This window comes from Ambystoma mexicanum, chromosome 9, assembly GCF_040938575.1.
Source record: "Ambystoma mexicanum isolate Mex_15411 chromosome 9, UKY_AmexF1_1, whole genome shotgun sequence".
In the NCBI taxonomy this organism is placed as follows: domain Eukaryota; kingdom Metazoa; phylum Chordata; class Amphibia; order Caudata; family Ambystomatidae; genus Ambystoma; species Ambystoma mexicanum.
The window spans coordinates 524,467,389-524,484,607 of NC_090931.1; the positions used below are offsets into that span (position 1 = coordinate 524,467,389).

Consider the following 17,219-nt stretch of genomic DNA (forward strand, 5'->3'; position numbering starts at 1 on the left):
CCATCAAGGAAGCATATGAGGGCCAGCACAAGCCGCTTCCGGCCAACATGCATATCCATGCGGTCAGGGCCAAGGCAACAGCTATCGCATCCAGCGTCCTGTCGCTTGGCAGGTCATAAGCAGGGCGGCCACTTGGGCCACTCCCTCTGCTTTCTGCAAGCATTTCTGAGGGACGCCCATGCAGTATAGAGGAAAGGGGACTAAGGACGAAGAGTACGTTAGTCACTACGGTGAGTAACTTATAATTTCTTCCCTAGTGGGCCCCTCACACCAGCATGGTTCCCATTTCTTCACTGGCACTGGACTGTAATGCTGTACTATTGTATTCACATTATGTGCAGTGGGGAGCGCTTCATTGAGCCATCCACACTGCACTTGCTCAGTTCATCTTGGTACGGGTGGTGAAGAAAGGCTCTCCAAGCTGTAGGTAAATTGATATGTGGATGTTAAAATAAAACCCCCCTCAAAGCATACATTGCCATTAATCACTCCCCTATCTTGTATCTCACACAGGCTGAGGTGGAGTCAGTGGCTTGCCAGTCTGTGTAGGTATAGGATAGGGCATTGGGGTTATATATATATATATATATATATATATATATATATATATATATATATATATATAATGCTGCAAGCTGAAGGTGGGGAGAGGTGGGATCCACTGCCTCCATCTGGTTTCTCCCTCAACCTATGCCGCTCTTGTTAAGTTAAACTTTCCTCTCTTGATTCCCGAGGAATGCACGGGAAGCTAGTGCATAAGAGAATGAAGAGGAGCGTTGGGCACTATATACAGAACCTTTAGGCAAGTAATGTGCTCTCACAGCTCTGCCCCCCCCTTGCACTCCGTGATCTGCTAAGAACACTGCAGTACATGTTTTCAAAAATTTGTAAGTAAAGTAGCATGGACACATTGTTGACCATGTACCTTACTGTTAAGGAGAAGCAGCAATGTTACCTGGTGCTCTTCCTTCAATCAGCTGAGCGACTTAAGAGTCTGTACATCCGGGGGGCGCTGTTGCGCACGCACCTGATGACTGCCTGACTGTGGTGCTCCGATCCAGACCAGACCTGTACTTAAATAATATCCGTCCTGGAGCCCCCCGATAACGAGACCTGATAAGAAACATGTCTGCGTAAGGTTGGTGAACACTCGACAGAAGTTACAGGACAATCCGACTTGGAACGCCTGAGAAATCCCGTTTTGAAGAGGTGACCGATGGAGGCGCAGCTCGTGGCTGACTATAGAGACCATGCAGCAAATGCTGGAATCCGCAGAGAAGGCAGAGCTTCACAGGCCCTGAAAGGGGAGGAGCCGACCGAGCTCGCTAGCATAACACCAGGCACAGTACGTGGTGCCCCTCTGGGTTATACATCCTAGTGATAGCAGTAAGAGTTATTGTACCCCCCCCCCACACAGAGAACAATCCTTCCACTCCCTGTAAGGCCCTGCCCAGCGGACATCCCGGGCGGCAGTCGGCCATGGTGTGTGTGGTGCTGCCTACACAAAACTACAAAGCTCGGGTTGAGGAGACGCATGGGCATGTGTTGGCAGATGGGCCCCATTCATCACTGCAGCGACGTTTGAGCAGCTGCGGCCGAATAAAAAAAACGCAGCCTGGACAAGCTGTTGCAATATGTATGCCCTTCTGCCCGCACCTTCAGGCTGCAGCACCGGGCTCGGATATGATGGGAGGAACAAGCTGATCCAAGCACCCACAAGGTAGGAGCCCCTTGAATATTGTACGGCTTGTTGCTGTAACCACAGCAGATGAAGTGCCGTGCTCCTCCCTGATCCGCACCCCGGGCTACTCACTTCAAGTTGGTGTCTAGACCCATTGGGGATGGGACCGGATGGGCTGCGGAGGCCGTGCCAGCTCCCGGATCACAGTCCTGCACCGCACTTCTGGTGAAAGCTCTCCGGCCCGGCGCCTGACATCAATCTCCTGTTATAAGGCCCCAAGAGGTTGCATCACCCACAGGAGGGACATATTAACCCAGATTGTGGCATTGAGGTCAGCTGCTGGAGGACTGGCGGTGGGCACATAAGAACATAATGCTGCACACAATGAATGGATAATTCAACGCTATAATAACACCTCCGGATGACGTGGGAGATCACAATCCATCCTGACATTCAGATTGGGGGAACTGTAAAACACTTATAGAAGCTGCAAGACATATATTTGAAAACAACCTACACTGACCATGATACTATCACACCATTTTTTGTGTACCCGAGTACAGCAAATGATTAGAAACTGATTGGCCTGGGGGTAAACTGTGTCCCCTGTGGGATAGAGACACCCAAGGAGCAGTGCTGTGAAACACTCTATGATACTGCTATGCTCCTAGGCGGAAACAAACAATACACAGCAATGGGTGACCCGTTGATGTAAAGAACGCTTCTGTGACGTGGGACGGCACAATTTATCCTACTAAGCAGTACAGTGGGTGCGATAGAGCTCTGTGACAACAAGACACACGCTATAGCTGCCTGGGCCGGCGGAAATACTGACAAACGGCCTTGTATGCTGGTGCGCCGCATGTGACACACGAGAGTAGTCAGTCAGTAGATGCTGAAGCCTGCCTCCCTGACCTGCACTGCATGAAAGACACTGCGATATTCTCTTCGGGACAAACTTTATAGATTTCTTTGTTCTGACCTAACGGTCGGCCTCAGGGGGATTGTCAATTTGGTATATGTTGTTGCACAGTGCATGTTGGATACCAACACATTGGTGGCATCAATCCATAATCTCTGCCTGGAGGTCGGACCCAGGGCTACCTGGTGCTTGGAAACGCAGCCATTGACAACATAAAATAAGCTGAACACGGGGGCCGAAGGCAAACCGTAGCAAGGAACAAAAATAGCCATCTTAGTGAAGTAGTCCACGATGGTATTACCCAAATTGGTCGTTTACAATTGTTTGAATGAACAATTGACCGAATTTAAAGGGTCACAATTGACCTTTTCACAGTTGACCGAATATATATATATATATATATATATATATATATGGGTTTTGGCGTTGGGTGGGGGGTTGTGGGGGGTTTACCCCCAAATATATGGTATAATTGACCTTCACAATTCGGTCAATTGTGAAAAGGTCAATTGTCATTCGAGCAGTTGTAAAACGATCAATTTGTATACAACCGTCCACGACTACCCAGATAGTGTCAAACCCGTCCACAGGAGGTAAGTCAACGATGAAATCAATTGACACCATATACCAGGGTTTGTGTGGCACTGGGAGAGGTTGTAAGAGACCATAGGTTTTGATCGCGATATCTTACACTGAGAATAGACCAAACAAGAAGATAGATAGTCTGAAACGTCCTTGGACATTGACGGCCACCAGGCTCATCGTCGAACGGCCTCCAGAGTCTTCTGCTGACCGGGGTGAGCAGCTATCAATGAATCGTGCGACCAAGTAAGGGCACGTAAACGTGCTTCCCCAGGAGGTAGGTACAAACACCCCTGTATGTATGGCAAGCCCTGTACAATGTCGAGATTGAGTTTGGTGCATTCCAAGGGATGTGAGGAAACCCAATCCATGAGCAGAGAACGCAGAGAAGGCTGCGGTGTACATCCGCATACCACTCGATGAGGTAATACCAAGGGACGTTCTTCCATGGTTTTCTGAAGATCAGAAGGTAACCGAGTCAGTGCATCGGGACATGTATTAAAACATGTATTAAAATGGGCAGGACGATAAGTAATGATGAAATTGAATTGCGAAAAGAAAAGATGCCATTGTGCCTGACGAGCGGTGAGACACTTCATGTAATTGAAGGCCAACAAACTGCGATGCTCTCAGAAAACAGTAACAGGGTGCTCAGCACCCAACAGATGATCCCTCCACTCAGAAAAGGCTTCCTTGATAGCTAGCAGCTCTCTTTCTGTAATGGGATAGTTCATCTCATACTGAGTAAGTTTCCTGGAGAAGAAGGCAATCAGATGGATCTCGCCTGAATCAGGACAATGTTGAGACAACACCACACCAACGGCATGACCGGAGGCATTAGCCTCGACTAGATATGGCAGCAGCCGGTTAGGATGCTGCAAGACTGGAGCGGAAGAAAAGGTGGCTTTCAAAGTGTCTAAAGGCTGCTGAGCTTCTGGGTTCCAACGGTAGGGCATCTTGGAACTAGTCAAGGCAGACAAAGGAGTCGATAAGGCTGAGAATTAATGTATGAAGCGTCAATAGAAGTTTGAAAAGCCCAAAAACGATTGGAGAGCCTTGATGGTAGTCGGAATTGTCCAATCTCGAACTGCCTTAACCTTGGAACAGCTCATACGGATGCCCTGGTTGGTGAGATCGTAACCAAGGAATTCCACCTCGGTGGTGTTAAACACACATTTCTCCGCTTTCACAAATAGGTGGTGTTCCCGGAGCTGTTGTAGAACAAGACACACATGTTCGGTATGTGCCTCTGGTGAAGGCGAATAGATCAGGATGTCATCCAAGTACACCACCATAAACTGGTCCAAGTAGTCATGGAAGATGTCATTCGTGAAGGCTTGAAAGGTGGCCAAAGCATTGCATAAGCCGGAAGACATAACCAGTTAGTCATACAGACCGTAACATTTTTTGAACGCTGTCTTCCATTCATCCCCTTTGCAGATACGTACAAGATTGTACGCTCCTCAGAGATCGAGTTTGGTAAAGATGACAGAAGAACCGAGCTGGACCAAGAGGACGGAGATCAGCAGGAGTGGGTACTGGTTTTTTACAGTGATGGCGTTTAACGCCCTGTAATCTATGCAAGGGCAGAGGTCGCCTTCCTTCTTCGGGACAAAGAAGAGGGGAGAAGCCGCGAGAGACCTAGAAGGTCTTATGAATCTGTTAGGCGGAAACCTGTGCAGTTCCCTTGGGGAACACTGCAAAAGATTTAGGACTACAGGTATAGCAGTAAACCCACTTGGTAGCAGTCTGCACCACCCAGATTTACCTGGTAGCTGTGGCTGAGCAGTCAGACTTCCCTCAAGAAGAGTTAGGCAGTATGTAAAGTATACACCATATGTACCCAGACACAATAGCACAAGCAAACACTGACCAGAGCTTGGTTTCAAAAGTATATAGTTATTTATTTTTAAGAACACATAAGTTGAAAACACTCTAGCAAAGTATAGTAAAAACACTTCAAACACAGTTATAATGAAAGCAGTTCCAACCCTTACTCCTATCTAGACAACTCTAAGTTAACACCACATAATTAAAACAGAGGTGAGCGCTTAACGTTAGATGACACTCTAGTAGGTTCAAGAAAGGGATAAATAGAAACAGCTATGGGTTAAACACACCACTCTAAGGTCCAGAACACTTGCAATAGGCTCAAAGAAGCACAAAGTCACAGGTGAGCAAAAGTCACTAGGCAGGGCCCACTCTTAGAGTAGCCGGAGCGAAAATGTGCCCAAGATCACACTGTTATTAGGGATTCAAAGTCTTGCAAAGAGTTAGAAAGAGTTTAGAGTGGTTTAGAAAGTTTAGCCAGGGTGTCCCAGGCACTCCCAGAGTCGAGAGCCGGGGGCTAAATCTACCCCGTACAGTCGGTAGCAAGGGAAGCCAGGCGGAACACGGTACCTTAAGCGGATAGGATCCTCCAGCGGTGGCAGTTGTTCCAGGCAGTGGCAGCAAGGCTCGACGTCGGTCAGGGGAGAAGAAGTTCTCGCTGAAGAGCAGAAGAAGAAGGTCGTTGCACTGCCCGGGAAGAAACCAGCCGCGGAGTCCTCCGGTTAAAGGTTTGTACCGACTTTCGTGGTTGGGGTAAAAGTGGTGGGGTTCCGGTTGCCGGGGTGCTTGGCACTGGCAAGGCGGCCACGAGATACCTCGAGAAGCGAAAAGAAGGCGAAAACTGGTTGTCCCCACCAGTCAAGGGAAGGAGCCACTCCGTTAAGAGTTCTCCTCGGTCGTCGGGAAAAGTGGTGAGACGGTTCAGCAGGGCTCCACCGGGTGGTGTCGTCGAAGCAGGTCGGCTCAGCTCTTCCCTCGTCGGATTCTTGGTCCTGTGGCGACTTCTGAAGTTCCAGTCCCCAAAGCCCTGCTTTTATGCAGCAAACCCCCATTCACCCAGCCTAGCTGTCACTCAAACATGCTAAGTGGTGAGCCGGCCGGCTCACCACTTGGGCCAATCAGGACGGAGTGCGACTGGAGTTACCAAGGTAACTCAGTCCAGGGTGCCTAAATCCCCCTCCGCCCCTCCTAAGTACCCCAGACAGAGTGGCACCACTTTGGAGGGCTTCTGTGGAGAAGCCCGCCAAAAGTGGGACAAAGGGCTCCACTTTGGGTCAGAGTTACAGAGGCGAACGCCAACGCCATTTTAGAGTCAAGTTTTGGCAAAAAGTCCCAACCGGAGTTATAATAATAAATATATAAACCGGCGGTATGTTTAAGGCTACCGTAAATAAATAATTAAATGTGTTAGCCTAAAACAATGGGAAATCCCATAGGGAAATATTCGCGGTCGAATATAAAAAGTAGTTTCCACTGCCACCAGCCAAAACTCGATCAGGGGGGACGGAGACGTGCCCCCTCGACTAACAGACCCTGGGGCAATCGAATTGCTCCAGCCAGTACGTCCACAATATGATGGTTTGTACTGGTTCTGTTCAGGATTCAAGACTAGCAAAGTCTTTGGTGACTTTACATGCCCTGGGAGACAGTAGTCAGTCCCACGGTATGGAGTCTATGTTGGGGAGTCCCTAGGACACCCCTGGGTCACGGCACAGAGGGTGCTGTGTAACCCACATCACAAAAACACATGAGGCCCTATGGAGTAAAAGACCCCATAGCCCATTCAACACAAGGTTTAACCAAGAAAACACACTTCAACATGTCCAAGAGTGAGGGTAAAAGAGTCTCACTCTTGGCAGGAGAAAAAGAAGAAACCCCAGAAATCCAGCAAAGCTGCTGGGGGACTCACTAGGTAGGGAAATTCAGCCTAAACAGAGAATTCTCCCTAACACTCGCCCCCCCCCAGACTAAGGGACAGGAGGATTTAATCCACTCCTGGATGAACCTCATACCTCTAGTCGATGATATACATCCTAGAGAGTCCATCAGCATTTTGATGGTGACACCCTGACCTGTGCTCAATGGTGAAATCAAACCCTTGCAGGCAGATTGACCATCTCAATAGTTTTGGATTTTCCCCTTTCATTTGCATTAACCATCTCAAGGGTTGGTGGTCAGTCTGAATAACAAAAGTAGAACCATACAAGTATGGCCTAAACTTCTTCAGTGCCCACACAATAGCAAAGCATTCTCTTTCGATAGTTGCCCACCTTGTCTCAGGATCCTTCAGTTTCCTACTGATGAAGCAAATGGGGTGCTCCCTACCCTTCTCATCCAGTTGGCTTAGAACTGCACCTATACCTACATTGGAAGCATCAGTTTGTACAATGAAAGGTTGGTGGTAGTCAGGAGCTCTCAATACTGGAGCTTGGCAAAGAGCTCTCTTCAGTTTTTCAAAGGCCTGATTGCACTCCTCATTCCATTTTACCTTTTTAGGGAATTTGGGAGAGGAGATTACATTCAGTGGAGAAGCTATGGTCCCATAGTTCTCAATGAAATTCCTGTAATATCCAGTGAGGCCTAGAAAAGCTCTCACTTGGGTTTGAGTAGTTGGTGTTGTCCAATTTTGCACAGCTTCAATCTTGCTGGGCAAAGGCCTTATTTCTCCACCTCCTACCTCATGTCCAAGGTAGACCACTTTACTTTGACCAATCTGGCACTTACTGGCTTTGATTGTCAAATGGGCCTGTTCCAGAGCCTGCAACACATGTCCTAGGTGGTTCACATGTTCTTCCCAGGAGTGGCTGAAGACTGCAATGTCATCCAAGTATGCCATGCAGAAATCTTCCATCCCAGCCAGAACTTGGTTCACCATCCTTTGGAATGTGGCAGGTGCATTTTTTAGTCCAAAAGGCATGACCTTAAACTGGTACAAGCCAACTGGGGTTGAAAATGCAGTTTTCTCCTTGGCATGGTCTGTCAGGGCTATTTGCCAATAGCCTGACGTCAGGTCAAATGTGCTGAGGTACTTGGCTGCACCAAGTTTATCCACCAACTCATCTGTCCTGGGCAAAGGGTGGGCATCAGTCTTGGTGACTGCATTTAGAGCTCTATAGTCCACACAGAATCTCAAGTCTTTGGATCCTGCCTTTGGTACTAACACAACTGGGCTAGACCATGGACTAGTAGAGGGCTCTATTACCCCGAGATCAAGCATCTTCTTGACCTCTCCTTTGATGTGGGCTCTGATATGTTCTGACATTCTGTATCCTCTGCTTTTGACTGGCAGACAGTCACCAGTGAGTATCTCATGCTGGCCCCAAGGGGTCAAGCCTGGTGACAGTGAGAACAGGGAGGCAAACTGATTTAACATAGATTTGCACTCCTCTCGTTGCTCAGGTGTCAGGTCTGAAGAGAGGTTGACTCCTTCAACTTTTTCATCTAAAGGCACACCTCTGAGGAGATCAGGGAGAGATTCACTCTCTTCTTCCTCTGCAGCTGAAGCTAGAAGCAAGGCTCCTACATCAGGTCTGGAGATGTATGCTTTTAGTCGGTTGGTGTGGAAGACTCTAGGAGCTTCCCTGGGTCTGCCCAGATCCACCAGATAGTTGACCTCTCCAAGTTTTCCCACAATCTTGAAGGGTCCCATCCATTTGTCTTGCAAGGCCCTCTGCCTTGTTGGGAGCATAACTAGAACTAGCTGGTCTTGAGTAAACTCAACCATGTTAGCCTTCTGGTCGTGCCAATGTTTGACCAGAGCTTGACCAGCTTTCAAGTTGTCACTTGCTTCTGCCATCATGTGTGACATTCTCCTCCGGAGACCTATCACATAGTCAGTCACTCTGACTGGCTTGAGGGGAGGAGCACCTTCCAATCCCTCCTTAATCAGGGCCAATGGACCTCTGACTGGATGGCCATAGAGAAGCTCAAAGGGAGAATAACCTACTCCCTCCTGAGGGACTTCTCTATAAGCAAAGAGAAGGCATGGCAGTAGAAGGTCCCACTTTTTCTTAAGGGGTTCTTCTAAAGCACCTATCATGCTCTTCATGGTTCTGTTAAACCTTTCAACCAACCCGTTTGTCTGAGGGTGGTATGCGGTTGAGAACTTGTAGGTAACTCCACAGGTTTTCCACATGGCTTTCATGTAGTGGGACATAAAGTTTGACCCCCTGTCAGAGATTACCTCCTTAGGAAACCCAACCCTGGTAAAAATACCAAGGAGGGCCTTAGCCACAGCCGGAGCTGTAACAGTCCTCATAGGAATTGCCTCAGGGTACCTAGTAGCATGGTCTACTACAACAAGGATAAACCTGTTGCCTGAGGAGGTTGGGGGGTCAAGGGGACCAACAATGTCAATCCCTACCCTCTCAAATGGGACTCCCACAACTGGGAGAGGCACTAAAGGTGCCACATTCTTGGAACCAACCTTACCAGAAGTCTGGCAGGTATGGCAGCTCTTACAATATCTATCTACTTCAGCCCCCATCTTTGGCCAATAAAAGTAGAGTGAGAGCCTTTCCTTGGTCTTCTTGAAACTCAAGTGACCAGCCAAAGGTATCTCATGGGCTAGTTGTAAGAACTGTTGTCTGTTCTCTTGGGGGACTACAAGGCGTTTGTAGTCTCCAGGTTCAGACTCAGTGGGTTCACTGTAGAAGAGGCCATCTTCCCAGTGCAACCTATACTTCCCAGGCTCTTGCCCATCAGCTTGAGAAGCTGCCTGGTGGCGGAGACCTTCCAGAGTTGGACATTCTCTTTGCCCCTTACGAAAAGCTGCCCTGCTAGGCCCACCTTCTGCCAGTAAAGACTGCAGTTCAGGATGGTCCTCAGGGTCCAAATCTCCAATAAGGTTGGGGCCTCCTTCTAGCTCTTCCTCAGAGTCTAGCTCAACCACACAGGGTGGTACCTCCCTCTCAGCCTCAGCTGGAGGTGGAGTTACAGGTGTAACTTTGGACAACCTAGGGGAAGTCCTTGTTGGAAGCCCTGGAGTGCTTGCTGCTGGCTTTTTCCTAGGAGTCTTGGGTTGCCCCTTTGCTCCTGATCTGGTAGTTACTGCAGTAAGTTGCTCCAGTGGGAGAGGAGTGATTTCTGTCATCATCTCCTGAGATAACCCTCTCAGGGTTTTCTCTCTTGCAGGTTTTGTGAGTTCCTGTAACCTTTTGCTATGGGGTCTGGGGGTATGAGATACAACTCCAAGAGCTTTGAGGTCATTACCCAACAGAACCCTACCTGGCACTTCACATTGTACACTGACAGGTATTTTTACAGCCATATCATAACATTGGATGAGAACTGGTAACTGGGGACACATCTGCACAGGCCCACCAGCTAACTTGGTGAGGCATTTGGGTGCCTTAGCAACATCCTCTGCCTTGAAAAATGATTCATCCACCACAGTTATGCTGGCTCCAGTGTCCCTAATGGCAGGAGTCTCCTGACCATTCACCTGGACACTGTCCTTATAATACTCTTTAGTATTATCTGGGATAGAGTTATAGACATCTAAATTCTGTTGTTCCCACAACCCCAGAGAGACTAAAGAAACACTAGCTGAGACTCCAGTGGGTTCATCAGCTAGTAATAGAAAGTTTCCACTTGCCATATGTACTTCCTCTTCTGGAGCGAAGGCTAAGGAGGCAAGCTGGACCCCTGAAGGTTTACCCTTACATCTGGGATCTCCTTTCACATGGTCAGTAGCCTTACAAACAAAGCATGAGCCAAAGGCTCGCTGGAATGGAGGCTTGTTCTGACCGCCTTCTGGTCTGGGACCAGGAGGTACACTAGCCTGATTTGGTTTCCCTTGTGGCTTACCCTTATAGTTTTGTTTGGGGCCCTCTTTGGAATTTGTAGTATTAGAATTCTCTTTGGAGTCCTTTTTAGGCTGTTTCTCCCCATCCTTCTTCTGAGTTACCCCAGAATCCTTGTGAGTGGCCCTGTTGGCAACCCACAAGTCAGCAGCCTTAGCTAGTTTCCGGGAATCTAATTCCCTGGAATCAGCCAAGTGTTGTCTGAGCTCAGGAGAGCAGGCATCATAAATAGTCTCCAACATAAACAAATTCTTCATACCTTCATAAGTGTTCACCTTGTAACCCTTAATCCATCCCTCTAAGTTTTTCAAACATTCACTCACCCAGGTAGCCCAAGGGGTACCATCATGCTTTTTGAGGCTCCTAAACCTCTTAAGATACTGGGAAGGGGTCTTCCCAAACCTAGCTATCAAAGCTAGTTTCACACATTCATAGTCCTTCCTATCCTCCTCCCCCATCTCCATTACCACATCAGTTGCAACAGGGGGAAGCCTAGAGAACAACCAGGTGAGTAAGTCATTTCCTGTGATGTTCTGGAGCCCATGATTATATTCAAACAGAGACAACCAATCCAACACATCCAACTTAGGCTCATACATACCAATCAATTCTTTAGGCATCCGGGGTCTTTTAGGACTGGAACTTCTAGAGGAGCCAGAGAGAGAAACATTCTCAACAGATAATTTCTTCATTTCTAAGTCATACTTGAGCTCCATTTCCCTTAGCCTTAGTTCTTTGTCAGTTTGAGCATTAAGTTTCTTATACTCCAATTCTAGTTTCATTTTCTCCAGTTCAAAGTACTGAGGACTAAATGTGGGACCTGGTAAAGGTCCAGTAGGTACAGCAGGTAGAGCAGGCAGAGGCCTAGGGGGGACAGTTACAACAGCCTCACCCTCCTCTTCTGACTCTTCCTCAGAATCATCAACATTTTGCTCCATGTTAACTTCAATACTGTCATCTACAGTGGCTGGAGTGGTAGGTTCCTCTGAACCATCACCCAGACTTTGGTTAGCTAACAATCTTTCAATCAGCTCCATTTTCTTGCCCTTAGTCAGGAGATCCTTATGTTTACAGAGCACTCTTAAACAATCAGCAGTTTTGGCTGCAAGGGACTCTTGACTATAGCTTTCTATAACTGACATGTTAGAGGATTACTTTTACAGTGCTAAGCTTTGTGGTTAGTTGCACTAAGGTATCTAAAGTACAATAAAATGTATACTCAATACAAATCCCACCGCTGCCACCAGTGTTAGGCGGAAACCTGTGCAGTTCCCTTGGGGAACACTGCAAAAGATTTAGGACTACAGGTATAGCAGTAAACCCACTTGGTAGCAGTCTGCACCACCCAGATTTACCTGGTAGCTGTGGCTGAGCAGTCAGACTTCCCTCAAGAAGAGTTAGGCAGTATGTAAAGTATACACCATATGTACCCAGACACAATAGCACAAGCAAACACTGACCAGAGCTTGGTTTCAAAAGTATATAGTTATTTATTTTTAAGAACACATAAGTTGAAAACACTCTAGCAAAGTATAGTAAAAACACTTCAAACACAGTTATAATGAAAGCAGTTCCAACCCTTACTCCTATCTAGACAACTCTAAGTTAACACCACATAATTAAAACAGAGGTGAGCGCTTAACGTTAGATGACACTCTAGTAGGTTCAAGAAAGGGATAAATAGAAAGAGCTATGGGTTAAACACACCACTCTAAGGTCCAGAACACTTGCAATAGGCTCAAAGAAGCACAAAGTCACAGGTGAGCAAAAGTCACTAGGCAGGGCCCACTCTTAGAGTAGCCGGAGCGAAAATGTGCCCAAGATCACACTGTTATTAGGGATTCAAAGTCTTGCAAAGAGTTAGAAAGAGTTTAGAGTGGTTTAGAAAGTTTAGCCAGGGTGTCCCAGGCACTCCCAGGGTCGAGAGCCGGGGGCTAAATCTACCCCGTACAGTCGGTAGCAAGGGAAGCCAGGCGGAACACGGTACCTTAAGCGGATAGGATCCTCCAGCGGTGGCAGTTGTTCCAGGCAGTGGCAGCAAGGCTCGACGTCGGTCAGGGGAGAAGAAGTTCTCGCTGAAGAGCAGAAGAAGAAGGTCGTTGCACTGCCCGGGAAGAAACCAGCCGCGGAGTCCTCCGGTTAAAGGTTTGTACCGACTTTCGTGGTTGGGGTAAAAGTGGTGGGGTTCCGGTTGCCGGGGTGCTTGGCACTGGCAAGGCGGCCACGAGATACCTCGAGAAGCGAAAAGAAGGCGAAAACTGGTTGTCCCCACCAGTCAAGGGAAGGAGCCACTCCGTTAAGAGTTCTCCTCGGTCGTCGGGAAAAGTGGTGAGACGGTTCAGCAGGGCTCCACCCGGTGGTGTCGTCGAAGCAGGTCGGCTCAGCTCTTCCCTCGTCGGATTCTTGGTCCTGTGGCGACTTCTGAAGTTCCAGTCCCCAAAGCCCTGCTTTTATGCGCAAACCCCCATTCACCCAGCCTAGCTGTCACTCAAACATGCTAAGTGGTGAGCCGGCCGGCTCACCACTTGGGCCAATCAGGACGGAGTGCGACTGGAGTTACCAAGGTAACTCAGTCCAGGGTGCCTAAATCCCCCTCCACCCCTCCTAAGTACCCCAGACAGAGTGGCACCACTTTGGAGGGCTTCTGTGGAGAAGCCCGCCAAAAGTGGGACAAAGGGCTCCACTTTGGGTCAGAGTTACAGAGGCGAACGCCAACGCCATTTTAGAGTCAAGTTTTGGCAAAAAGTCCCAACCGGAGTTATAATAATAAATATATAAACCGGCGGTATGTTTAAGGCTACCGTAAATAAATAATTAAATGTGTTAGCCTAAAACAATGGGAAATCCCATAGGGAAATATTCGCGGTCGAATATAAAAAGTAGTTTCCACTGCCACCAGCCAAAACTCGATCAGGGGGGACGGAGACGTGCCCCCTCGACTAACAGACCCTGGGGCAATCGAATTGCCCCAGCCAGTACGTCCACAATATGATGGTTTGTACTGGTTCTGTTCAGGATTCAAGACTAGCAAAGTCTTTGGTGACTTTACATGCCCTGGGAGACAGTAGTCAGTCCCAGGGTATGGAGTCTATGTTGGGGAGTCCCTAGGACACCCCTGGGTCACGGCACAGAGGGTGCTGTGTAACCCACATCACAAAAACACATGAGGCCCTATGGAGTAAAAGACCCCATAGCCCATTCAACACAAGGTTTAACCAAGAAAACACACTTCAACATGTCCAAGAGTGAGGGTAAAAGAGTCTCACTCTTGGCAGGAGAAAAAGAAGAAACCCCAGAAATCCAGCAAAGCTGCTGGGGGACTCACTAGGTAGGGAAATTCAGCCTAAACAGAGAATTCTCCCTAACAGAATCCTGTAGCCAAAGCTTTGTCGATGTATTCTTTGAGCACTTTGTCTTCCGGTACAGTGAGGGAGTAGACTCTACCTGCTGGGATTTTGGCACCGGGAATCAGGTCTGTGGGATAGTCATAAGGACGATGTGGAGGTAGGTGCTCAGCTCCTCCTTTGTTGAAGACATCTAGATAAGACAAGTATTCCTTGGGGATGCTCTCTTTGCCAGTATTTACCGCCCCAATAAAGGCCGAAGAAGCCACCAAGGCCTGGGAGGAGGGATCTGGCAACACTGCTCATTGCAGAGGGCAGACAGGAACTGGACTACCCTTTTGGCCCAATCGATGGCGGGATTATGCTGTTGCAACCAGGGCACCCCCAATATGACTGGCAATCGGTTTCCAAGTGTCCTTCCTCTGTTTGCATTTGAACAGCAGAAGTGTTCTGGGTCACCAGACCGGACACTACAGACGTGCCATCCACAGCATGGACTGTTTCCGGCTGTGCTTTGGGCAACAGAGGGATGTTATGGGAAACCGCATAGTCGTAGTCCATATAATTCCCTGTTGCGCCTGAATCAATAATGGCCACAGATGGAAATGAGGCATCAGGGACAGTAGTAAAAACCCCAGGCAGACTAACAGGTACAACTGTCTGTTGATGCGAGTCCAAAGAATAGACACCCGGCATAGGGACTCTAGCTACCGCCGGGTTCTGGCATTTCCCGCCTTCTTGACAGGTTTCTTTGGGCAGTCTTTTAACTGATGATCAGCAGCACTGCAGTACATGCAAAGGTTTTTTGTTCTGCAGTGTTCTTGCTGGCCAGGGGTCAATGGTCCCTGTACTCCCCCGACCTGCATGGGTTCTGGAGCGGAAGCCAGAGGACTAGCAGTATCCGGAAGAGGAATTAGCGGGGCAGCCGGCTTACGTTCCCCTTTTCTTTCGGCCCTTCTGGCGTCTATTTGTAGAACTAAATCCAGCAACTCCCCAAACATAGATGGTACCACAGGAATCGTGGCTAGGATGTCTTTCAATTCTTCAGACAGGTCTTTGTAAAAAAAATTGCCAATTTCTTCTCTTCTGGCCAGTCTGTTTCGGCTGCCAGTTGGTTAAAGCGAGTGAGATAAGTGAATAAAGAGAACAACCCCTGATGCAAACTCAGGAATTCTAAATCTGTGGCCTGTGATTTGTACCGTGTGTCAAAGACCCTATGCATGGCTATGATTAGGGTGTCACAGTCTTACAGCAGATAGCTATTAGATTCAAGCAATGGGTTTGACAGGCGGCTGCAGTCCGACCGAGATGAGAAAGAACAAAGGCGGCTTGTGGAATTAGGGAAAGCCGTTGGTCGGCAGAGAAAATGAAGTTTGCATTGGTTAATAAAGGTCCTATAGTTCTTCGGGTCACCAAGGAACCTTTCTGAAGGGGCCAGAGGAAACTGAGAGGCCATCAGAACCGAGGCTGCAGCAAAACCAGAACCGGAGGCGATGGGAACCCCGGATGTGGATGCAGCCGCATGGAGGTATCCATCCCCAAAGTGTGAGGAGCAGGAAAGCTCTGTAGGTTATCAATCCAGTGATTAATGGCATCATGGGCAACCACCATGTCTGCCCTGAGCTCGGCTACCAAGCGAACTATGGCAGCCAGGGTATCTTCCTCATCCATGTCTTCTGATTCTGTTACTCACCAAAGGTGATTGCCAGAGACCGAAAGCAAGTACTGGGATTTGCTTGGAGAGCTCGGGTTGGAGCCTCCTACCCGAGCGTCCTCTCTGTGAGGGAATAAGATCTTTTTAGTGATATTTCCCTCCACTGATGTAACAGTGAAAAGGATCCGATCACTCAAAAGAGTGGGGAGAGCACACCGCCGCAAAACCAGCTGCAAAGAAAGGGCAGAACGTAAATAACAATATGACTGACTGTTACACAAACCTAACCTCAGATTACTATGTAATGCCTGATGTGTCCTGCCCAAGAGTGTATGCAGAGAATCCCAGAATGGACTTCCTAACTATAATACAAAAGCACTGTTACCACCTGTATACGTAAACCCAGTGTATTAACACAGTAGATAGTACTGGAGTCTTACCGTCAATAAGTACTGGATTCTTAGATAGGGAAACAACGACAAGTGTAAAATAATAAAAGGGGATGGTTAGTAAGGACAGTATTCCCGGGCGGCACGAGGAGCACGTCTAGATACGGGTTGGTGCATTTATCAGCGCAGCATCCTTATGCACTTTCACAGTAGTGAGTTCTAGTGCTAGGAGAGACAGGAAGAAGCAATGATGGATCCCACTAGGAGACGTCAGGAGTAAAGATCACAGGTAAAGGTACAGAGTGTTGAACTCTACTCGTACAGGTAACAGAGGACAGGAGTATCAGGCAACAAAGAAAACTGCGTACCTGCGGTATAGAGTGGGCTGTGTGAACAGCAATCGTAAGGCAAAACAGAAGGCAGAGCAGTCCAGAAGGCAAACGAGGGTCCTCTTACACGGGCGGTCAAGTTAAGGTGCAAGAAACTCCAAACAAAGCACTCCGAGGTGACAAGCCAAAAGGTCCGGATACAGGTGGGCAGAGTTTGAAGAGCAATGAAACGTAGCCTTGTAACAAAAGGAATCCGCAAAAGTAAATGCAGAGGTTACTTTGTGGAAGTAACTTCAATCAGAAGCAGCGAAGGAAGAGTCACAGCTGCTTATGTAGCCGGAAGTGACCATAGAATACATACGATGGAAACGTAGAAGAACAGTCGATCAGGACACAGGCACCATGGGAATTGGAGTCCTGACTACAGCGCAGTCTTCCTTATTTTCCCCTGCATTCGTCAACAGGAGAGAAAAGGTGCAATGAAACCCCTGACACCACAGGGGAGACTATTAAGCCTTTGCCCTACTCCAGGTGATTTCTGATAATTCGGGCTTCGTATGTCAGAAGTTTTGACAGAGCCTTGGCGCGTGGCACTACGAAGTGTGACAGACAGAGACTCGATACTTCGGATGGCCAGGGAATTAGGATCACTGCAATACGAGGGCAACAACATACATATTTATC

The 17,219-nt window shown here is 48.2% G+C and overlaps 1 long non-coding RNA gene across 1 annotated transcript in view; it reads right to left on the reverse strand.

Moving 5' to 3' along the window:
* LOC138488239 (uncharacterized) overlaps window positions 1–16,867 on the reverse strand; it is a 120,209-nt gene extending 103,342 nt beyond the window's left edge. Inside the window, exon 1 of the long non-coding RNA XR_011274616.1 lies at window positions 16,575–16,867. This is a non-coding gene — a long non-coding RNA (uncharacterized lncRNA). The remainder of the gene's footprint in view (window positions 1–16,574) is intronic.
* Between the last annotated feature and the right edge of the window lie 352 nt (window positions 16,868–17,219).